The following is a 24,684-nucleotide window of genomic DNA, read 5'->3' as shown; positions in this document are numbered from 1 at the left end:
ACTCCTCTTAGTTTGAGGGTATCCTGATGCAGGGGGCAAACTCGGTGGCCTGAATCTGAGATGGCCGGCGCTGTAGTGGTGGCCTGATGTTGAGATATTCAGATCTGAAGGCTAGAGGGGACGACCCCCTTGTTGCCCACACAGGGGGTCCAACTATGGGATTAGTGCTCCTAGAGGTAACCAAGAGGGGCATGAGTGCCATAGAAGCCCTAGCTCAGTTGTGGACTTGACAAGAAGGGCAGTCTGAAGAAGAGGGGGCAGTGACAGTCTGCCACAGCCAAGAATGGGGAAGATGCCAGGACACCCAGAAAGGGAGCTGTGGGGCCAGGATCTGGGGACATAGATGAGGAAAGAATAATGAGGCCAGGACTGTTCAGTTTAGAAAAGAGATGTGTGAGCAGCGACATGAGAAGGGCTTGCAGAATACCGAATGGCAAAGAGAGTCACTTGAGATTTCTTATTTACCAATACAAGACCCATTGAGCAAGGTGTCAGTTTAAATTTAACACCAGGATGTTCTTTTCCCCCCAGCACATCATGAAAGGGTGGGACTCATTGCCCCCAGAGGGTATTGAGAGTTCAGCCAGATTCAAACAGGAATTGGACACATCCTTGGAGGAAAGGGTTATCCGTTAGGGTTGTGCAAGGCTGCGGACCATACATCGGATCTGGAGAAGCTTCGGCTGCTTCAGCATCTGAAGCAGCATGTGTGGATGAAAGCGCTGGCTTTGTTAGGCTTTCCGAAGTGGTTTGGAGCTCCCAAACCGCTTCAGAAAAGCTTTGGAGCTGCCTCGGAAATCTGGCCATAGGATATAATGGGGAAACAATAAAATATCTATAACTTTGTTGTTTTATGTTCACTTTGGATGAATTTTACCGAGGTGGTAGCCTCTGCAGAGAGCGTGAAGCCTGCCACGTTTCAAGAATATCAGTGCAGGGGTTTAGGGGGAACTGCTCCCCAAATTCTTGAAAGCAAAACTCATGTCATGTCTATGCGTTACATCACAGGGGGTCAAAACTGCAGGGGTGGTGGCCCCTGGTGAGGCTACAAAACCTGACAAGTTTCAAGAAAATCGGTGCAGGAGTTTCGGGGGAACTGCACCTCAAGCTGTGGACAAGCAAAACTTGTGACATGGGTGACGCTGTGTGTGTTAAGGAGCAGCAGGGTGAAAGCTGCAGGGATGGTGGCCCCTGCTGCGGCCATTAAGCCCGCCAGCTGTCGAGGAGATCAGTTCAGGGGGTTCTGGGTTCTGGGGCCCTGCACCCCTAGCTGCTGACAGACAAAACTTGTGACATGGGTGCTTGTGGGATTGACTGTGTCTGTCTTGGGGTGTGGTGGGGGAGACACTACTGCGGGCCTGGCTGCTAGCTGCTGTGTTACTAGTTACCAATCAGTCCTGATTCACTCAGGGACCAGCTCAATACACAATTGCTAGCTAATGTAACCAGTTAATTACCATCAATTAACACCTACAAAAGCAGACTAAGGATTGGAAAGAATCAATACAGACAATCAACTGCCCCAAGACAGAGAGAGTCAGTGACACAAGCACCCATGTCACGAGTTTTGTCTGTCAGCAGCTAGGGGTGCAGGGCCCCAGAACCCCTGCACCCATCTGCTCCACAGCTGGCAGGCATCCTGGCCGCAGCAGGGGCCACCATCCCTGCGGCTGTCACCCTTAACACACCGTAACACACCGCAGCTTGAGGTGCAGTTCCCCCCAAACCCCTGCACCTATCTCCTTGAAACTTGGCAGGCTTTGTGGCCTCACCAGGGGCCTCTACTCCTGCAATTTTCATCCTGCTACACCTTAGCGCACACAAGGTCATCTATGTCATGAGTTTTGCCTGTCAGCAGCTTGAGGTGCAGTTCTCCCCAAGCCCCGGTACCAATCTTCTTCAAACATGGTATGCTTTGTGGCCTGACCAGGGACCACCACTCCTGCAGTTTTCACCCCCTTGTGGTGTAACACATACACGTGACATGAGTTTTGCTTTCAAGAATTTGGGGCGCAGTTCCTGCCAAACCCCTGCACCGATCTTCTTGAAACCTGGCAGACTTCATGCTATCAGCAGATGCTACCATTCCTGCAAGATTCGTCCAAATCAGACAAAAAGAATTATAGCTATTTCATTGATTCCCCATTATACCCTATGGCCAGATCTCCAAGGTGGCTCCGCAGCTTGGGAGCTGCTTTGGCCGGATCGAAGCAGAACCTGGTCCGGATCTCCGGATTGGATCCCTGGCATCTGAAGCAGCTGGATCCGAAGCCAGATCGAATAGCTGCCTACTCGCACAGGCCTAGTTTCTGTAGATGTTGAGCACAGAAATGAGGGGCATGGGCTCTGAATCAGAGCCCTCTAGACCTTAAATGCTGGAGACTGCACATGGAAGAGGCACAGGGGATAATAACCTGGTCAGACCCAGTTCCCTCTCCCCTATAGCACCCTCTCACTGCAATGCCATGGCCTTGGAGACTGAGAAAGAGAGACTTGTGGTCTGACCCTTTCCATGGAAGTTTTTATGCTTTGATGCAGACGTGCTCAACCTCCGACGCACAGCCCACGTGCATCCTGTGGAGCCTTGGAGTTACTCTCTGCTTGGCTGTTTAGGGCCGGGCCATGCCATCTTCTCCCCATAGGGCCAGACTGCCCCCCCCCCACCCCCCAGGAAAGGCCAGACCAATCCCTCTTCCCTCTGCCCAGCCAGACTGGGACTGGGCAATGCCCTCTTCCTCCTGTAGGTTTGGGCCATGCCCCTTCCTCTGCACAAATGGAGCTGGCCAGGCTGCCCCTCCACCCTCTTCCTTGCGGCCGTATGGGGTCCAGCTGCACCCACTCTGGGCACTGGATCGGGTGCACCGGGCAGCTCTGCCCTGCGGAGGAACCAGACACTGCCTGGGCAGCCCATCGGCCAAAAAGGTAGAGCGCCGCTGCTCACAACGACCGCCGGCTCTGTCTGCTCGCGCTCCAGCACCGCAGTTTCACTCTCAAGACCATCGATGGCCGGGAAAGACACCCCAGGAGACTGAAGAACGGTGTCCCGCAAGGCTCGATACTTTCTCCATTGCTTTTCAACTTGTCCCTTGTCGACCTGCCTGACACCCAGGCCGAGAAGTATGGCTATGCTGACAGCCTGGCTCTGACCAAATCAAGCAAGCAATGGGAAGCCACTGAATCCACTTGGGTTTTGTCCCAGGCTGGGTAGGGAGCGAGCCTGTCAGGGCTCGAGGCCACAGAGCTGCCACTGCAGCCCCCCCCACCCCCTCCGTTTCTCTTGCGGGTAGCCCGGCGCCATTTTGTGCTTTCCTCCCTGCTAAAATGGCTGTCAGGGCTTCCTCATCTGTTAGCGTCGGTCTGTCCCACCTCCGTGTCACTCACAGCAGACGCGAGTCATTGCGACTCCTACAGCCCCTCCCCTCCCTCGCGGGATGCGTCCGGGTCCCAAGGGACCACCTGCCCCCAACTGTTCCCTTCCTCCACAACCTGCGCCATAAAAGGAGCCGCCCCCTCACTCCTTAACCACCCTCGGCCATCGCCACGGCAGGAACAGTCTTGCCCCGCAAAGCCCTTCCAACCACCCGTCACCGGGACAGGAACTGCCGCGCGTTTCTCAACACTATGACAGGAAATGAGCCTCTCCTCTCTCTAACCATTGTGACAGGAAATGTCTTCCTGGGGCCCCCTAACAAGACACACTTCCCCCACCACCCTGCTGCCAACACTGTGAGAAGATTTCCCGCGTCCCTAACTCCCAGATACAGACAATGAGGGTAGGAAGGGACCTCAGGAGGTCACATCTAGTCCAGCCCCCTGGTCCAAGAAGGACCACCCCAACGACACCATCCCAGCCAAGGCTTTGTCTAGCTGGGTCTTAAAAGACCTCTGAGGATGGAGAGTCCCCCACCTCTCTGGGGAGCCTGTTCCAGGGCTTCACCACCCTCCTCACGAGAAAGTTTCCCCTGATCTCTAACCTCAGATTCCCTTGCTGCACCTTGAGCCCATTGCGCCTCCTTGTGCCCAGCCCAATGCCCCCCAGAAAGCTGGCTGCACATCCTGTCCCTGTTAAACCCCCACCCAGAGTCAGCCATAGCTCCATCCTCTATTTTTTCCACTCCGATTCCCCGCAGAGCCAGCTGTAATTCCTGTTCTCCTTATACACAGTGTAACAACCTCAGAGGCAGCTGCAGCTCCTGTTCCTGTTATATCCAGTCTGACCTCTCCCCCCCAAGAATCAGCAGCAGCTCCTCTCCCCATTACATACAGCCCAACTTGCCCTTCCAGAAGCAGCTGCAGCTCCTATCCCTGTTATACCCATCTTTGCCCTGCCCGGGGCCAGCCACAGCTCCTACCCTATTATACCCAGCCTGATCTCCCCCTCAGAAAACCCACCCAATAGAAACACCCCTAGTCCTTCTCTCAGGACCCTACTAACCATCTTCCACCCCTTTCAGGAAACACACACCACCTGCTTCTCACTGAGTCTCTAAGTCCCAGCTGCCTGGTCCCCTATACTTTCATCAACAAGCCTGTTGGGTGTGTTCCCCTCCCCCTTCCTGACCACATCCTCCCATGTTTCTGGAACTAATGATGTGTAAGATCATTCGTTGGGCGTGTGACAACGAACTTGATGACAAAGTTGTACAGCATCAGGACACTGACGAGGTGAAAGCGCTCGCTCCTTAGTGGGACACTGCTGACAGGTCTCTGTGGGGCCAGGTTCAACTACAAAACCCTGTAAGTAAGACTCCCTCTCTTCCCTCCCCTTTCTTCCTCCTGTCCTGTCCATCTTTCACCCCACAACCCAGACAGGACCCTTCCCTCCCTACCCATTATCCCCTAAACTCCTTCATCCACCACTCCTGGGGGTCGGACTCGATGATCTATTGAGGTCCCTTCCGACCCTAACATCTATGAATCTATGAAAACCATTGACCTCCCAGCACCCTGAAACCCCTGGAGCTGGGGAAGGACCCAGTCCTGGCTCTCAGGCTTCTGCCCCACCCAAAAAGCATTACACCCCACTCTTGTCTCAGCAGTGGGAGAGAACCCATGAGTCCTGCATGTACCTCCCCATGCTCTGACCCACAGGGTCCACCTCTCAGAGCTGGGCAAGAACCCAAGCACCCCAACACCCAGACCCCGCTGCTCTGAATCACCAGGCCTCATTTCCTTCCTGCAAGTGAAATAGAACATAGTCCTCCTAGCACCCAGCCCACATGGCCCTGCTCTACCAGCTGCCTTTCCCCCACAACGGGGATTGAACCTAGGCATCTTGCCTCTCTTCCCTTCCTGTTCAGAACCACCAGGCCCCAATCTCCTCCCAGAGCTGGGGCAGAACCCAGGAGTCCCAGCCACTGCCCTGTTGTTCTGACCTCCCAGTTCCTGCTCCCCACCCAGAGCTGGGGCAGAAGCCAGGACTTTTCACTCCCAGCACCCCTTCTCTAACCCATAGTTTCTCAACCTGTGGTATGCGTACCCCTGGGGGTACACCAGATACAGGCAGGGGGTATGCAGGTACCCCAACACTCTCTCTCACGCGCGCACGTGCTCTTTTTTTGTCTCTCTTGTCCTCTTTTCCTCTCAAAACTATGGGAAAAAAATTTGGTGCAATTAAAAAAACTTAAATTCCCCAATAATAATTTGGTATGCCATACTTTGCACAAAATATTTTGTCTGAAGCAATGTAGTAGTTTGGTTTCTAGTCTTTGACCTTGCTTTTTTGTTTTTTGGAGGGTTTTGTTTGAAACTCAAAGCAAAGTCCCATTGGTTCCTGGCTCACAGCTTTAACCCCATTTGGAAAACCTTGAAGCTTAAAGAGGTGGCCAGAACCCCTGCTCTAACCCACCAGACACCACTCTTCTCCTAGAACTGGTATTTGAACCCAGGAGTTTGAGTTTCCGGCTCCCCCTGGTTGCCGCCAGGAAATGTAGTTTGAAATGCTGTTATTTTAGATCAGGGTATTTTAAGCCTGACCTGCTCTTGTGGTTCAGGGGGAGCCTCCTTTGCTGCCAGGTGGGAGACCTGGGTTTGATTCCTGGGCCTCTATATAGCTACAGCCATTGAGGCACTGAATGTCTGGCATTTGGATTTTGTCTTAATGATCTAAAGAGACAGTGATGGAAGGTCTGGGCAGCCTCCATTCCTCCATTCTCCTACCTAGGCTTGTGTGTTGAGGGTCCTGGGTGCCTCTTAAGCATACATCATAATCCAGAAAGGTTGATGGTTGTCTACTCTTTAAGACTTAAAAAGGAGCAATAGGAGCTTAAAGGTATTAGTAGGTCACGAAGCCTACTGAAAACAGGGAGAATTGTGTGTGGCTCTAGGTGGACAGACAGACAGATAGATGTACTTGGGGACTGAAGGATTATAAGTAGCCAAGCACTGAAGTGTGTCCTGCGGAGCCTTATGATAGAGGAAGTAGCACTGAGTGAGTAATGGGCTTTTTTTTTCTTTCGCTTCAGTAATGCAGCTCCATTTTGGGTAGAATATAGCAGTTTTGATTCCTTCCAAAGCTAAAAGGATTGCGTTTTCTGAGCCATACTGCTTCTTCCAAAATGGTAATCACTGCATTTTCACGGAAAAGAATGAGCAAATAGTTTGTCCGAAACAGTGTGGTAGCTTTGTTCTGCTCTTTGACCTTGCTTTGTTGGCTTTTTGGAGGGCTTTGTTTGATACTCAAACCTGAGACCCATTGGTTCCTGGCTTATAGTTTTTATCCCATTTGGGAATCCTTGAAGCTGAAAGAGGTTGTTTCCAACACAAGGTTGGGATCACGAGAAACACCATATGGGTCAGACCAATGATCCATCCGGCCCAGAATCCTGTCTCCAATACAAAGAAGTGGATGCTATAGAGCAGTGGGCTCCAACTTTTTAAGCACTAGACCAGTTTTTGAATTAAAATGCAACCCAGGATCTAAAATGCCACCACCACTCTCTACCCAGCAGGTCCGTCAGTAGGGAAGGGAAGGGGCAGAGACCATCCAGCATAGGTTGTTTAGAGATGCCAGAGGAATCTTCTCCCACTGCTCTATCCCACTGCTATTAATTCATCTATCATCCAAGAATATATCCAGTTCTGTTTTGATCCTGGCTCTGCCTCCATGTCCTCCTGTGCCAATGAATTCCCCACATTAAGGATGTGTTGTGTAAGAAAAATAAACACTTCCTCTTCATTTGAAATCTGTCATGTACAAATTTCAGAGGGTGCCCTCCCATTCTAGGAGTTGGTGAACAACAGTTCCCTGTTCACTTGCCCTACACCCTGATGATTGCATAGACCTCTATCATGTCCTCCCTCCACCTTCTCCTTTCCTGAGTGAGGTGTCCTAGCCTTTCTAGCTTTCCGGGGATAGCAACCCCTCCAGAACCCCAAACATTTTGCTTCAGGATTCCCTAATTAAAACTATCCATTAAAACTGCCTAGCCAGAGATGGGGAGACAGACTAATGTGCCTGTCTCAAAGGGAGGGTTAAAAACATGTAGACACGGAACTGGCTGTTGGTGGAATGTCATGGCTGAGATCAATAGAGGAAATAGCACTCGATGAGTCAGGAGCTTTTTTTTTACTCCATTTGGGGTAGAGAATACAGGTTTCAGCTACTTCCAAAAGCAAAAACAATTGCGTTTTCTCAACTGCATGCAGCAATATCCAACTCAGGGAAAAGAAAATATTTGCTCTGAGATAATCACTTTGCTCATGGTCTTTTGGCTCATTTTCTTGTCTTTTGGTGGGGTTTTTAAAATGCCAAACAGAGATCCACTGTTCCTGGGTTCATGGTCTTAACCCCATATGAGAAACAGCCAAGCCAAGATGGGGAGTTTCAAATGAATTTTCGGTTAGAAGCATTAAAATAAGGCTGTTTCTTTTCCTTGTCTACATCCTTTCTGTACGAAATGTTGCCCTGCCCTGGCAGAAACTATTCCCTGTATTCCCAGATGTTATTTTGGAGCCCCAACAGTTGTATTTTTCCACTGAATAAGTTCTTGCCCAAAATGATTTAATCAGTAGGAACAGAGGGAGGAATATGTGCAGATCTGGAAGTGGGAGTTAGTTTATAGGGACCTGGGGCTGGAGGGGGGCATGATCCAAGAGGTGTAGTCATTCCTACAGCCAAGTGGCTGGTGAACTCAGGTGGAGATCCAGCCAGAACTGGCAGTGAATGAACCCATTCACTGGCTGCCACTGAATGGGGTGGGGTGATGAGGCTCACAAGGATTCAGGGAGCCCAGTGGCTGGCTTGGACATAGCAGGGTAGGGGCCTGGGGAATCCACAGAGTCCATGGGGCAGGCAACCCCAGCCATGGAAGCTGGATAGACTTGTCTTAAAGAGATCCTGTTTCTTCAGATATATGGATGTGAGGGCGCTGAAGGTGACAGACTATAGCAGTGATTTTCAGCCAATGTCTCAGATATATCCCATGGAGCTACATCTGCTGGGCCACAGGTCTAGCAAATTGGTTGTGGGGGAGAGGTGTCAGCACTAATTGCCATGGGGAACTTGCACATAGACCTTGGGTGGGGTTGCTCTATTGCTGGTCCCAGTGCAAAGGGTTGAGCCAGCTTATGGGGATGGTCCATGGCTGGATCCAGTGTCTGGGGCCAGACTGGCATCCTGAATTACACCCAGGGACTGAGCCCATGCACTGACCCTATGTTGGAGTAGGCCTTCAGTCCACCCCTATGCATCAGATCCAGTTCACAGGGCTAGATAGCTTGAAAACCAGTAGACTAGGGTAGAGCAAGATAGAGCCAACCCCTGCCTTAGGGCTGAATACCTCTTCAGGGTGGCAATAGGAACATCTCACTTGAGAATACCCTGTCGCAGAGACTCTGTCTCTCGTGCTGTCTGGCTGAGGTGTAAAGGTCTTTGTTTGCTTTCATGGTGCAGGGAAGACCAAGCGTGAGGTGGGTCATACACAAATGGCTCCCAGCCTGAGCTCTTTCCAGAAAGCCATGCCGGCACGGGGACAAATGGAACCAGCCATTCCTCATCGTCTCCCGAGACACGTGAACAGCCACAATGTCAGGCCCTTGAGTGTCGCCCATCTCCTGCACACCCGGAACTGCCTTCAGCCTCTCGACTCCAAGACTCCCCACCTCCGCTCCTGCTTCAACCGGGCCATGATGGAACTCGGTAGCGAGCCTGTGTGCGTACAGGACAATGCTTTTCTGGTGCTGCGGTGTGAGGGCCTGGAGCTCCACTTCCTCTCTGGCAATGGTGAAAATCAGATCACTGTGTGGCGTGATGGCCAGCAGGTTTGCTATGATGCCAAGGCCAAAGGGTGGTGGGCATCCATCGCCAGGTACCTCACACGGCCCCATGCTTATGAGCCATCCAAGGGGAGCCAGTTGGTGGCTGCTTCCTAAGCTGATCTCAAAAAATACCAGTCAATGGGCACCACATCAGAACCTCACCCTTTCATCAGTTCATTTGCAGTAACTTTAACTCTGAAAGAAACAGTGTTAAGAGATGCCACGGTTTGGCTACACTTGTAAATACTGTAGAACAGGCTTGTCCAACATGCTGCTCGCCAAGGCGTTTTCTGTGGCCTGTGGTGCTGTGACAGGAAACAAAAGTAAACATGGTTTACTTACATTCCCACCCCTTGTCCCTCCCCCACCCCTCAACAGCTTCCTAATGGCTGCTGAAGGGCTGGGGAAGGGACAACATTCCCACATGCACCGCGGTGCATGTGGGAAGAGGAGTAGCCATGTGCCTCTCAGGACAGGATGAGCCCAGCTGGAGCAGCAGGGGCTCAGCTGCACTTTCCCCCTACCTGTGCTGGTCAGTCCCGAGCGGCACACGGCTCCACTGCCACTTCTGCTGGCTGGTGCAGACCTGGCCAGGCTCCTTCTGTCCCCAGCAGCACATGAGGAGCCAACTTCAGCTGCATGCTGCTCCGGATGGGATGGACCCAGCCAGGTCAGCACTGGGCAGGAAAAGCGGCATGTGGCTGAAACAGGCTTCTCACGTGCTGCTGGGGACGGGAGGAGCCCGGCCAGGTCTGCACTGGCCAGCAGAAGTGGTGGCGGAGCCATGTGCTGCTTGGGATGGGACAAGCCTGGCCGGAGCAGCAGGGGCTCAGCTGCATTTTCCCCCTGCCTGCACTGGTCATTCCCGAGTGGCACACGGCTCCGCCGCCGCTTCTGTTGGCTGGTGCCGACCTGGCCAGCCTCTTCCCATTCCCAGCAGCACATGGGAAGCCGGCTTCAGCTGCACGCTCCTTTTCCTGGCCGGTGCCGACCCGGCTGGGTGGGGCAGCATGCGGCTGAAGCCAGCTTCCCACGTGATGCTGGGGACACCCGGCTGGGTCAGCACTGGCCAGCAGAAGCAATGGTGGAGCCTCCTGCCTTTTGGGACGAGCTGGTGCAGGTAGAGGGAAAGTGCAGCAGCACGTGGGGAAGCCACCACTTGATAGGGGATGGGATGGGCTGGCTGGGCTGCACCCGGGAGGGAAAGCTGTGGCTGAGCCCCTGCAGCTCTGCTGTCTGCTCCTGCAAGACTGGACAATGTGCTCAAGAACAGAGCATGAGCGATCTGGGCTCTGACGTAAATTCGGAGCAGGTAAAAATCTTTGTAAAAATACTGTCCGGTGTTTGGATTGTGTTTGCTTCTGTTTCTCTTTGTGCAGGATTGGGGGTTCAACTTGTTACTATTGGTTAAAGATGTGTTACTAACAAGTTATTAATTCAATAAAAGTTAATCTTTTTGAAGATTATTCTCAAAAATGCCCATATTTTGTTGCTTTGATAAGTTTCCACTCTGGCTGATATCTTTTCCACATTCGATCTGTTGACTTGCATTATGCTTCTTTCATTCACTGAGAAGTGAGTAGAAGCGAAAGTGTTTATTTTAGTCAAGTGTTTGGTATTATTTCATTCTGGCTTTTATATTGTTTTTATTTTAGATTTTAAACCACATTTCCAGACCTATTTCATTGTCACTTCCTGCAACTTCATTGGTTTCAAAGGTCATGTGACATCAATTCCTGATGTCATACCACTTCCTGTGAGGTCTTTGAATATGGGTCACCAGCCCACTGGGTGATAAAAAGTTCGTAATCTGGCCCCACATTCAAAAAGGTTGGACACCCCTGCTGTAGAAGCTTGCAGACATAGTACCTCAACTATTCACAACCCATGCTCCCTTTTCTCCTGTCAACTGATGAACAAAAACTGGCATGTCTGTATCCAATGAGTAAGCCTATTCCAAACAGGTTGTTCAAGGGAAATCTTTTTTGCATTGCTCAGCCCACCTAAAACAAGGTGCATGACTTATGTGAGGGTCATGTGGTATGCTAGTAAATATGGTAGCTGCATTGTAACTGCTGTTATGACTTGCTATCCATGGAACTGGAGCTTCCTTCTATATGCTAAGATACACCTGCTTAGCAGTGGCCTTGAGGGGTATATGTGAAGCTGGGGTGATGCCTAGGCTTAGCCAAAAGAACAGTATAAGGCTTGGAAGGGGACTTGGGTCATGTCACTGTCCCCCCCATGCAAGAATTGGGTCTCCAGAGACCTGAGCCATCCTTTCCTGACCCCCATGTGCTAGAATTGGGTCCTAGAGCCAACCCTCATGCACTGGGATTACATCTCAGGGGCCCAGCACCACCCCATTGCCCCCTGTGCTCCAGGATTTGTTTCCAGGGGGATGGAGCCACTGCCTCCTATCCCCCATCCACCAGGTTTGTTTCCTGGGGGCCCAGTGCCACTCCCTTCCAGCCCCTCACCCTGGGATTGGGGCTGAATCTAATGTACAGGGGCCAGAGATTTGACAGCAGGGCTGTGGTGACCTAGTTCCCCCAGTACCAATGGGCTGGACGACAAGGTACCATGGGAAGAGCCCTATTCTCCCCAGCCGCACCTGGGGTGACAAGGAACAATGGCCAGAAGCTGCTAGAGAATAGGTTCAGGTTGGAGATTAGAAGGCACTATTTCACTGCTAAGGTGGCTAGGATCTGAAACCAACTTCCTAGGGAAGTGGTCTTCGCTCCTACCTTGGGTAAATTCAAAAAGAGGTTGGATGCTCACCAGTCTGGGGTCATGTGATCTCAGCATGTGCTCCAACCAGTGGCGGGGGGGTCAGGCTAGATGATCTGTTCAGGTCCCTTCTGACCCCTAACTACTATGAAACTATGAAGCTACCTGAAATTCTGTCCCCATCCAAAATTAGTACCTGGGGGGTCATTATTTCCATCTTCTCAACTTGAGATTTGAAATTGCCAAGAGATGTATCCTTCTGTCTTGTGTATTTAATGCTTTCAAGAATGGATGTTGAAGGTCATCCACAACTATGCTATGATTCCTCTAGCAGATGGGTGTTATAGAGGCTTATGAACATACACAGGAATGCCAATACATTTCCTAAAAGGATTTGTGGAGTGGTGTTTTGTACTTTGGAGGCTCCCCATAGCACTGAAGCTCATGAGAACTTGGAATTTGTTCTCAATTCTTTCTTCATACATGAGTTGTCTGAATGGGGAAAGGGATTACATAAGGGGAGGGTGGTAGGTGAAAGCTCTGTCACTCAGAAGCAAGGAAACCCCACAACCCCCTGCTATGGGTCTCTTCTCCTGGGCTGTGCTCCCTGGACTGCCTGCCTTCAGGTCTTATTACACCATGAAGAAACTTTGGGGACCACACCCCAAATAGAAGGGACTACACAGGTTGTAAAGCTAAAATCCCAGCCTGGAAATGCAACTCATGGGTGACATTTGAGGTGGGAGTCCTGATTAAGAAGATCTTCCCTATCCAAGGGTTTTGCCTGTCATCTCACCACACTTGCAACACACATGGTTTCTGTCTCCTACCCTAGTAACTTCACACACGTTCTTCTGTCATCGTTTTCCCTAGTAACTTCTTGGGAAGTCAATCCTAGGGCCACATGTGACCTCAGGAGTCATCTTGAAGGTCATCTTTCACCTTTTGTTGCCCCTCAGCTAAGGCCTTCTGCCTCTTGGGCAGAGGTGATCAGACTCCTACAATCTATGCAGCCAGATGCCACCCAGCTGAGATTTCTGAGTTACCCAGAAAAGATTCCCAGCTGATTGAAATAGGCATTACCCTCCTGAAATGAGCACAGCCTTATGGGATTTGACCTAGATCAACTTCTTGGTCTCACTCTCTCAAGCATCCCACCTGGGTTCTCCACTGCCCCTTTAAAAGGTTATTACCTTAAGATGTAGCCCAGAATGAAAGACAGCAGGATGGCTCCCTGGGTCCATGTGCAAAGAATACATGGCCCTCAAGGAGAAGCTATTCTTGGTTGACCTTTCCTGCTGACTCACCCATGAACAAGTGGCATCCACTTTGGATCAGAAACCCAGGGGAGAGTCAAAGACTTCAAAGATAACTTTGGCTGGCAGGGAACGCCGCCCAGCTAGGCTGTCACTGGCTCCAGTCCAGGAAATATTGCATTTCTTTTTCTGAAGCTTAATGCAGTTGGGTTTTGTTTCCTTTGTAAATCACCTGCTACATTACTGGAAGCATAACCACCCTCCCTTCCCACCCATATAAATACACTGAGCCTTTAAAAATTCATTAAAGTTGGTTTTATTTCAGCAAGATGATTGGTTATAAAGCTCTCATTTTGGGGTATCACAAGCTACTATAGCAGATGAAGATGAAATGGGTCATCTGACAACGAAGAAGGGCCTGAGAAGGACCCGAAAGTGAATAATACAACAGCTCCCCCCCCCCCATGAATTTTCTTGTTTACAATATCCTTCCCAGAATAATATCATTTTCAAAACCCAAACAAGTTTAACTCCAAAGCCTATTTCTTCCCCACCCCTCAACTCCTTGCCCTGCAACAGATAATAATCCATTCCTTGAAGTTACAGAAAGCTTTTCCAGCCATAGTGATGGAAAGCCATTTTGTCAACATAAAATTAATTGCAGTGGAAAGAGGCCAACTTCCCACCACATTTTTTACCTTACAAGTATCAAAATTGCCTGGGTTTATAGATGTTTGACTTCCAAACTGCACAGATGATTAATTCTTATTTTTTCACACAGATTTAAAAAAGTAAATCAATTTTAGGTCACATAGATTTTTCTTGACAATGTATGGGCAGTAAGATCTTGGAGACATAAGAGTATGTTGTATTTTAATGTTTATAAAACTGTCCAAGAGTCAACTTTTATATATATATATTTCGTAGACTATCACAGCTTATAACATCACTTCAAGATGATTAGAAAAATATAAACTATTTTTGAAAACTATTTTTAAAAGGACCTGACAGAAAATGCCTTGGCTTTGAATGTTTGTCTAACTATCTCAGCTACACAGCTGGTTTAGTAAGAGATCACCCTAAGAAATCCTTGCCCCTCATATAATTTCTGGACCATCATGGCTACAACATCCCTCTGACACTATTTAAATGTTTGAAGTAGTGCTTTGCTAATTAGGTAGTATTATAGGCAGTTTTAATGGAGTATTTCATCATGAACTCCTCCCTTAATCCTGTCAATATATTTTCCTCAAGGACATGAAGACACATTGATTTAAGGGCAATTTATGAAAACAAGAAGCAGAGTGAACCAGTTCTGCCAGCTCTAAATGTTTGGAAGAATACAAAGTCAATTGTATCTAAAAACCGTTTTACCCCCCCCAAAACAAACAAACAAAAACCCAAACCTATTAGTGCTATTTATCCTCCAAGTCTTTAAAGATGAGGTTTTCAAGCTTTTCCTGCCACCAGATACATCTCTTAATTATGTTTAAGCAAGAAGATTAAAACATTTCCAAACACTATAAGAAAATATCATGGAAAAAAAATCACAAAAATCATTAGGCATCATATTCAGACGTTAACAACTGGAAGAGAGGAAGTCAAGGTATGCAGCAGGAGATCAGATACCTCTAGAAAGCTTTCAGTCAGCTGCAGGTCATACGTAAAGCAGGTGAGCTGGCTGGGGGTTCTGTTACATGGGGACAATCGACCTGTACCCTTCCCTTTGCAAACAGCTGAAGTGTCTCTTAGCCCATCTATACCAATCAATAATTAGCTGCATAACTTTGTTCAGTTGTTTCACCAGCCACGGGGCCCAGGCATGTACTTGGAGGTGATAGCAAGGTCTCCCATCCTGCTCCCACACCGTCATCTTGTTCTCTCCATTCCCAGAGATGAACTCCATCACTCCTCGTTGGCTCTGGATTGTCAGATGGGCGTTGTTCTGAATGCATTCAGGCTCCTTCTCCCACTTCTCCAGGGCAAGCTGAAGACATTTGGCAGCCACATCCTTCTCTGCCCACCTTTTCCTGGCTTCTATCAAGGTTGTACTGTCTAGTCGTTGTGGAATGGAAAGACCCTCTTTGGGTGGAGCCATGGAGACTCAGCCTCCTTTGTGCCTCACTCTCTGGTGACCTAATAATTAGACAACATCAATTCATTGCAGAGCAGCCAACTTTCTACCTGGCAAGAGACCCTACGGGTGGGCATCAGCATGTGATTGGAACTCAGATCCACAAGTCCTTGGCATAGAGGTCACCAAGGTGGAGCCTGTCTTCAATGGCTGGAGGACTAGTTGCTAAGCAAACAGTTTCCACGCAGGTGACCACAATGCAAGCTATGAGGAGGGCATCTGAGCAGAAGACTTAAAAACAAACAGTATTTCAGGAAAAGCCCATGTAAGATAAGCAAAATTAAGAAAAACATGAGGAAGCATCTGGTTAGAAGCACATAACCTCAGGTTTCACAATTCAGATGGCTTCCTGTACAAGGACAGCAATAAAGCAGAGCTTTGAACAGCTGCACTGGTAATAATAACCCAGAAGTCCCAGTATAAGCAAAGCATCACCATTGCAACCTCACCTCCGCCTCCTTCAAGGTTTCCATGCTACCCATTTGGGGCCTAACAATGGAAACACACTGCCAAAGGGCAATCTAGTCTCCCCTTTCTATGCGGTTACCTCCATCCATAGCCAGCAATTGCTGTTCTCAGTTCTACCATGTTTTCTTGCATACAGTGTTCCCAAGAAAATTCCAGAACTGAACAGTGAAGACAGAAACACGGCCCAGGACACTGCTAGTGTGAGTACAAGCCAACCCTGGTATCATAGTGCTCCCCATTCCCAACCCACAGCCCCCTGCCCCACCCAGCTCAGCTGGTGCCCCTTACTACTGACCCACAGTCCCCTGCCCCCCCCACCAGTATTCCTCACTTCTGACCTGCCACCCCATGTCCCCACTGCCCCTCCCTCCTGACCCACACCGTCTCACATGTTGGTGCTCCAAGGCCTAGAAATTCATTCCTTTCTCCCAATTTCTGACTGGAAATAACAAGATTTTGTCTCACTCTTTGATCTCGGCTCACTTATCACATGGCCCAGTGTGACTGGCATGGGTCACTGGTCCCTACTCTGGCTATAGCTATAATCCCTGTCATGCTAAGCATCTTCGCTCTTCCTGCCAGACCCCAGGGTCAGTGAATTGATTTGAATGCCCATCTCCACTTCTCTCCAGCTTCTTCCTTCCCAAGCTGCAACAGGAGCTGTTCTACCTTTAGTCCCAGGTTTGCCAGGAACTAACCACAAAATGGATCCATCCAATGCTTGAGCAAGAGTCCCACTCAGAGCCCTTGAGCACCGAGGACCACAGAGTCTGGAACCAGCTGTATTCCCAAGGGGAGATGAGCCAGGAGCTCAGGGACTTCCTCCAACTGGCAGTGGTTGAATTCACCAAGAAGCTACCATGTGTGAAGGAAAATGCCAGCATGATCATCCACTATGGTGAGAAGAGCTGTGGTTCCAGATTGGGCAGGGAAGCTGCAAGATCCGTGTCTCCCAAGTCAATGGGAGGCCAGGCTATGAGGTCACAGGACTCATGGGGAAGACCTACTACTCCCGGCTGTGCCACTTCTCACAGCCTTAGCCAGGAGCACCTTACCATGGTGAGGAACAACCTGGAGCAGCTGGGGAATCTAAGCAAAGGGCTGAGGCAATGCCTGGACTATGCACTGATGAAGTTCAAAAAGGAGCCCCAGTGGGTCCAGTGTGCTACCCAGATAGAAATTCATGCTGTTGGAAAGATGGTGACATTCATCTCTGGGAAGGAGAGATTCAAGATGAAGGTGGCCCTCAGTGAGAAGGGACCCCAATATGAAATCAAGGCCCTTTCCCAGGAGGACTATGTGGAGAGTCTGACCCCCCAGATCATGCCTCTGAGCATTGAAAGCCTAGAGATCACGCAAAGTGATGGCCTGGGGGAATAGCATGGAGGATCTGAGCAAGTGCCTCCAGCTGGCTCGGGAGCAGTATGGGCAGGAGCCAGCCTGTGTGAAGGAGAATGCCATGCTGAGTGTCACCTGGGACAACAGGGTGGTGAAGTTCCTCTCTGGGAAGGGGGCCTATGAAATCAGTGTCCCACGATGGTGTGGACATCCATTACGCAGTCCATGATTCATCACTAGAGGTGCATCTTGACAGGTTCCACACCAGCCCAGAAAGGGCCAAGCTGGCCAACATGACTTCTGAGAGGGACCATTTGCACACCTCTGGGCTGATGACAGCTGAGCTAGAGGGCCTCTTTGACATGGCCATGGAGAGGCTCTCCAAGGAGCTGGCTGACATAAAAGACTATGCTAGCATGACTGTGCAATGGGGCACAGGGGAGATGACCTTCAGGCAAGAGCTGGAGGACTACCTCATCACAGTGCCCCCCACAAATAGTGGGACCCATCACCTCACAAAGCCAACCACAGTGCTGGGCTACTTGAAATGTCTATGCCACCACCCAGAGAAACTGAATGATGGGAAGCTCTTGGAAATACAGGACACATTGAAGGGCCTCCAGGGCCTGAGAGATGAATGGAAGAGCAGCCTGGAGTTGGCCCAGAGGCAGTTCCGCCATGAGCCAGTCTGGGGGTTCATGAGCTTGGGGATGTGGCACTACCAAGTGGAGGTGCCCTCTGGAGAGATCTACAAGGAAAGACTCTATGCTCAACCCAAGCCTCTAAGTATTGGCCACCTGGTGACGGTCAAGGAGTAGCTGAGGAGATGAAAGAGCCTGGACCCAGAGCTGGAGCTGTGCTTGAACCGTGCCTTGGAGGATCTGAGCTGAGAGCCTGTGTGCATCATGGAAAATGCCCACCTGGAGATCCAGACCTCTAGGACACTAAATTTCATCTCTGGGGAAGGAAATAACAAGATCAAGGTGCATCTCACCCAGCACGGGCCTGCTGTTTGCAGAGTACAAACTGCAGGGCGGTGGGAATGGATAGCTAGGATCTTCTCCTAAGGTTAAGGCCACAGAGCTGGAAAACACACACACTGCTAACACTTGTAACACACGCATGATTCAATGTCCACCCCTACCTGCAAACTCACCACAGACCCACAATTCAACACACCCCTCAACAAAGATGGTCAGAATGGCTGTTTCTTATTAGATAAACAATTGACTGGGATAGTTTAGGACAGGCTGTTCCTGCCCTGAAGCCAAGAAGCTGGACCAGATGCAACTTTCAGATGTCCTTCCTGGTGCTTCCATTTCAGCTGAATAAGAACAATACTATATTTTCCTCACATACAACATACGCCTTTATTATGCAGTTCACCAGTTATTCGTGTAATGCATATAACACGTGCCAGGGGCTCAAGTGAAACATGGATAATTATTCATTATTATTGTCAAGGGGGACTAGTAGGTCATAATTATTACAGAGATCACTTTCAGGATACCAGAAAGGCTGAACTTTGCATCAGAAGGGTATAATAAACCATTGATTTCACTAGTCCTTTGTTTAAATTGTGTCTCAATGGTGTGTTCAAGGTCTGATCAAAGAAAGCTGAAGGGACAGGTCCACATATGAAGATTTTCACTGTGGTATAAGAACACGAATTGCTGTTCCCTGGGTTAGACCATAGGTCCACCATACCTGATCTCCTGTCTCACAGTCCTGCTGAGGTCCTGGCTGCACTTCTTCCCTCACCTGCTTATTTTTGCACTCCCTCTCCATTGCCCCACCAAGTTCTGGGTCCTCCTGGTCAACCTCCTCTAGAGCCTAGCCAAACTGGCCATCTACCTGACCAGGAAGGAGGCTGTGGAAGGGAGGACTCCTGAGGACTGCGGGGTTTGCTTTTCTTTCCCTAATGCTTTCTTGGCTCCAGGCATAGTATCACTGGGAAGTGTCCACTGGCTTCTTGGACTCAGATGAGGGCTGTTGGATGCCAGCCAGTGGACTCTGCTTAGTGTTTCTCCTTGCCACATTAGTTTTAAACCTCTGACTTCGCTTCCATTCCTATGTTTTAAGTTGTCCCCAGAAATAATTTATCATCAACCTATTGGCCTCCCTTTTTTAAAAAGGCTTACAGTGTTTCCTAGTGGGCATTGGCCCACATTCCTTAGGTAACTAATAAACTAGTGTCTCACAGGGGCAGAAAGCAGATACTGAAAGGACACTTGAACTGGGTGTGACCAGGGCTTTTCCATTGTTCCTCTTTCACTTGCAGCCTCCAGTATTTCAGGTCAAGTTCTGATGCAGAGACAATGCCCCTCAATCCCATGCCCAATACCTATGGACAGCCCTTTCCTCCAAGGATGTGTCCAATCTGTGTTTCAATCTGGCTGAACTCTTAGCTCCCACTAGATTTAGTGGCAATGAATCCCACACTTAAATTACAGGCTGGGTGGGAAAAAAAAAACAACCAAAAAATAAACTTCCTTTAGGTTTTTTTTCCAACTTACAACTTACTAATTTCATTTTGACCCTTAGGTCTTAATAATAATAAATCTCTATTGATTTTCTCTTCACCATTTCATATTTTGTAAATCCTTCTCATGTCCCCACTCAAACTTCTCTTTTCTAAACTGAACAGGCCTGACCTTGTTAGTCTTTCCTCATATAGAAGCCGCTCCATGCCACTCACCATCATTGTTGCCCTTCTTTGGACCCTCGCCAGGTCTTCTGTATCCTTTTGGAGGTGTGGGCACTTGAACTGGGCACAATCTTCATGGTGTGGACATACCATGGGTTTATCCCACAAGAGACTGAGACATTGGGTGGAGTTGCAGGGAATGAAGGGCATAAGGCAGGGATGGATAATTATTTTAGTTGGAGGGATGCTTTACAAGTTTGGTTAAACTGTTGAGGGCCAAAAGAGTAGCCCTGCCCCTTGACTGGTGCTCCGCCCCCTGGTTGCCATCTTGGTACTGGAAGTCCCACCCCCTAACCCCTGACCTTTGTCACCATAAGTCCCTGCCCTTGACCCAGAAGTAATCCTTTTGGGAAGGGGATTTGCCATCTTGGAACCACAAGAAAACAAAACAAAATATATACTAAAAATCTAACATCCACAATAACATACTTTAATTTTATTTTAGCAAGATATTTTTGGCTTGATTCATGCCTGTTTGTCAGGTACATAGAGGTGACTGCATAATGGCTCAATATGAAGTCAAACACTGGTATATTGTGGGGGGTGTGGAAGGGTTTTGGGTGGTGGTATGGGTGGGTGAATATGAGGTTTGTGGGAAGGTTTTGGGTGCATGTGGTTTGTGGGGTATGTGTGGATGCAGATGGGTATGGAGGGCCTGTGGGGTTGTTTGTGGGCATGTGTGGGTGAGTATGGGGTTTGCAGAGTGTGTGGAGCGGGAGGGTGTGGGTATGTGTAGTAGTGATTGGGGGTTCCCCAGAGACCCATGGGTGTGTGTGTGGGGGTGCATGATTGTGTGTGAGGGAGTGTGGTTATGCAGTTTACAGAAGAGGGTTTGTGGGTATGGTGGAGTGTGCATGGGGCCCCCACATACCCCCTGAGCTGGTCAGCACCTGCCTTCACCCCCACCCCCACCTCACAACAGCCTAGAGCCTGCACATTCTGCATCACCTCCCTTCCACCAACAGCAGTGTGCAGCCACAGTGCACCCTGCACCCGCTCCACACTGACCCAGGCAGGAGCAGATCAGCCAGACACATGCACAGCACCCGCCCAGCCTCTATGCCTGCTCTGCACCACCTTCCCATGGCACATCCTTCTAGCTCTTGGGAACACAATGGGGCTGGGGGGCTCCATGCTTGACTGCCTTTCAGGCAGCTGCTGGCCCCAGGCCTGCAATACTGATGGGAACCTGTGTGCAACCCCACCCACCCTGCACCTGCTGCAGACTTGCCTGCTTACACTGAAGAGGTGCAGCAAGAGCAGTGCTGGCAGGGCAGAAGCACACGCAGCTTGGGGGAAAATCAGCCCCTCTCCCACAGCTCTGCCCAGTGCTGCCTGCAGGAGCCGTGCAGAGCCCACACTGGACTGCACTGTTATGACCATGTCCGAGCTGCCCCATGGGGCAACACAGAGGAACCCCATGGTCTTTTGCTAGAAGAAATCCACCCCATACACTGCTCTCCAGAAGATTTGAACCTTTATGGTGGAGCTTCTATGAGGGTGGTCAAGCATTGGAACAGAAATCCCAGAGAAGTTGTGGAACCTCCATTCCTGGACAGGTCCAAGAGCGGGTTGGAGAGACACTTTGCTGGGATGGTTTGGTCAGGGATGATCCTGCTTAAGCAGGGGGCTGGCCTAGATGCGACTGTGGCGGGCTAGTAAGGGGCACTCCTGCGTTGCGCCGCCCACCTCCCTGCGCCCGACCACCTTCCCGGCTCCGAGTGCCTCCCTGCGGTGCCTCATGTCCGGCCGACCCCTTCCCTGGAGCGCACCCGCTCGCCTGAGGTTCCCGCTGCCACCATCCAAGGCTCTGGACTCAATTCTGGCTCTGTGCACCTTGGAAAACACAGGCCTGATCGTCCAATGGGTCCTAGACCCAATACAGGCACTTGGGGCACTTCCCCAAGTCAGGGGCTTATTAGGAAAGTCTCCCTTACTCCGCAGACCTAAGGGGCCTCCTCGGCACAATTTAGACCCACCCCTCAATAAGTCTCCCACACCGGTCACAAAGGAGAACTTTATTGATTACAGGGGGTAGGGCGAAAACAGGGTAAAAGGTAGAGCAATATCATGGAAAAATCAGAGGAATATCAGAGGAATCCCATAGAGCAAACCAGTATGGCTGAGGTAGCCTTTTGATCTCACATCTGAGTTACTGTAAGCTAGATATCTAGTCAGATCTCGAGTAGCTCACTCACACGCATCGTCCAGAGGTGGTTGGAGTTTTCCTAAGGAGGCAGGTCACTCCTGGAGCACGTGGTTATGAAGAGAGATCCAGTTTCAGATTCACCTGGATGACCGCATGGCTAATGGCTGCCTTCTTCCTGGACCAGGCCTTTAAATAACCTCTCTGACCTCAGCAGCCCAGTCCAATCGAAGCTGCCAGTGCTGGCCACTCGCCAACCAATCTAAAAAAGCAGCACTGGCTCCCTGGGCCGGTGAGCGGGGCTTCCCCCCCCCCCCCAGGTGACCAGAGCATCCGCCTCCCAGGCACCAAGCTTTTGTCATGTAGACAGGGAGGGAGATCCCCGCCCTGAGGGATTCAACACCAGCCTCTCACGCTGGCAGAGACAGATCTCTGGAGAGGGACACAGACGGTGGCATTTCTGCCACACTTCCCCCCCCTCCTTTATAAGCTTGGACACGACCTCTCAGGGCCGTGGGTCCGGGCGTGTTGGGTCAGGCAGTTCCCACAGGATGCAGGAAGAAGAGGAAAAAAAAAGAAAACTTGAAACATGGAACAAGTTATAACAATAACATACAGAAACCATAAAACCTGGTGGGCAGTCTTACACTAGTGATCTCTTCACTAGTCCTGAGTCCCGAGGACCCACTACCCAGAGTCCTTTTGTGACAAGGCATCCGCTATCACGTTCTGGCTTCCCTTGATGTGCTCGACAGTGAAGTTGAACTCTTGAAGCTGCTAGGCCCATCGCTGCAGCTTGGCCATTAGTGTTTTGCATGGTCTGCAACCACTGCAGTGGGGCATGGGTTGGCATAAATAGGGCTTCAGCTTGTTCAGGGCCCAGACGATGGCCAAGCACTCCTTCTCGATGAAGGACAGGTTCCACTCCCGAGGGATTAGCTTCAGGCTGAGGTACACCACGGGGTGCCGTGTCTCCTGGTGCTCCTGTAAGAGTACAGCTCCCAGTCCTACATCGGAGGCATCCGTTGCCACGTAGAAGGGTTTATCCTGGAGCGGTGCCTTCAGGATCAGTTGTTTGACCAGGGCAGCTTTGAGGGTGTCAGATGCTTCCTGGCACCCCTGCTTCCAGACCACCGGGTCCGGGCTGCCCTTCTTGGTCAGCTCGTGCAGCGGGGCTGCGGTTGCTCCAAACCCCGGGACAAATCTTAGGTAGGAACCAGCCAGGCCGAGGAAGGCTCTGACTTGCTTCTTGGTCTGTGGAGGCGGCCAGTCTTTGATGGCCTCGATCTTGTCCCACAAGGGAGCAATATGACCTCCACCCACACGATCACCTCAGATAGTGCCCACTGGCACTTTTTGGCTTTCACAGTAAGACCAGCTTGCTTGATCTTACCTAACACACTGGTCAGGTGAATCAGGTGTGACTCAAAATCCTAACTGAAGATGGCGATGTCATCGATGTAAACCATGGCAAACTGCTCACATCCTTGCAGCAGATTATTAATCAGTCTTTGGAAAGAGGCGGGAGAGTTGCACATACCGAAAGGTAAAACTGTGAACTCATATAGCCCTATAGGTGTGGTAAAGACAGACTTGGCTATGGCATCCGGGTCCAGTGCCATCTGCTAAAATCCTTTAGACAGATCGAGAGTAGAGATGACCTTGGCTGGGCCCAGGCGGTCCAGCAAAGTGTCCATCCTGGGCATAGGGTACGTATCAGGGGTGGTAATGGCATTCAGCTTCCGGTAGTCCACACAGAACCAGATGGTCCCATCCTGCTTCCGGACGAGTACCACCGGGCTGGTCCAGGGACTCGTTGAAGGCCAGATAACCCCCAACTCTTCCATCTCTGCGATCTCCCATTTTATTTCTTGCCTCACCTTCTCATTAACTGGGTAATGTCGGGAGTATATAGGGCGATGGCTGCCCGTCTCTATCGAGTGTACCGCCAGGTCCGTTCTACCTGGTTTATTAGAGAACACTCAAAGTCCTCGAGCGCTGCGAGCAGCTGGTCCTTGTCCTGGAAGGGCAGATGGTCCGGCAGGCGGAGTTCCTCGATCCCTGCCTCGCCATCCCAGTCCCCATACATGACCGGCTCCTCCGGTGTTCCCTCATCGGAGGGGACCCAGAATACCATCTCCTTTCTGTCATAGTAGGGTTTAAGCATGTTCACATGAACTGTCTTAGGTTTTCTATCCCTAATAGCCACTATGCAGATCACATCATCCAGTCTGTCCAGGATAGTATGAGGACCTTCCCAAGAGGCTTGCAGCTTGTCTGTTTTTAGTGGCAGGAAAACCATCACATTATCACCCCGCTCAAAGGTACGTAAGCGGGCCTTCTCATCATACCAGGACCTTTGCTTCTCCTGGGCCTGTCCCAGGGAGTCCCATGCCACCTTCAACGTGTCAGTCAGTTTCTGACAAAAATTAAGCACATACTCCACCACGGAGGTCTTTGTGGAAGCGATCTTCCCTTCCCACTCCTCTCTCACCAAATCGTGAGGACCTCGCACTCGCCTCCCGAACATCAACTCGAAAGGCGAGAACCCAGTGGACTCCTGGGGCACCTCCCGGTAGGCAAAGAGCAGATGTGGCAGTTTCTCATCCCAGTCATTGGGGTTGGAGTCCACATAGGCCTTGAGCAT

The 24,684-nt window shown here is 50.3% G+C and overlaps 1 long non-coding RNA gene across 1 annotated transcript; it reads left to right on the top strand.

Annotated features, from left to right (window-relative positions):
- The first annotated feature begins 2,422 nt into the window (after positions 1 to 2,422).
- On the top strand, positions 2,423 to 10,719 carry LOC109284449 (uncharacterized). Its single transcript, XR_009455424.1, has 2 exons — positions 2,423 to 4,737; positions 8,894 to 10,719. It is a non-coding gene; the product is annotated as an uncharacterized LOC109284449 (long non-coding RNA).
- The last annotated feature ends 13,965 nt before the right edge of the window (positions 10,720 to 24,684 follow it).

The sequence above is a fragment of the Alligator mississippiensis genome, chromosome 11 (assembly GCF_030867095.1).
Source record: "Alligator mississippiensis isolate rAllMis1 chromosome 11, rAllMis1, whole genome shotgun sequence".
In the NCBI taxonomy this organism is placed as follows: Eukaryota; Metazoa; Chordata; order Crocodylia; family Alligatoridae; genus Alligator; species Alligator mississippiensis.
This window is presented reverse-complemented; position numbering and strand designations above follow the sequence as displayed.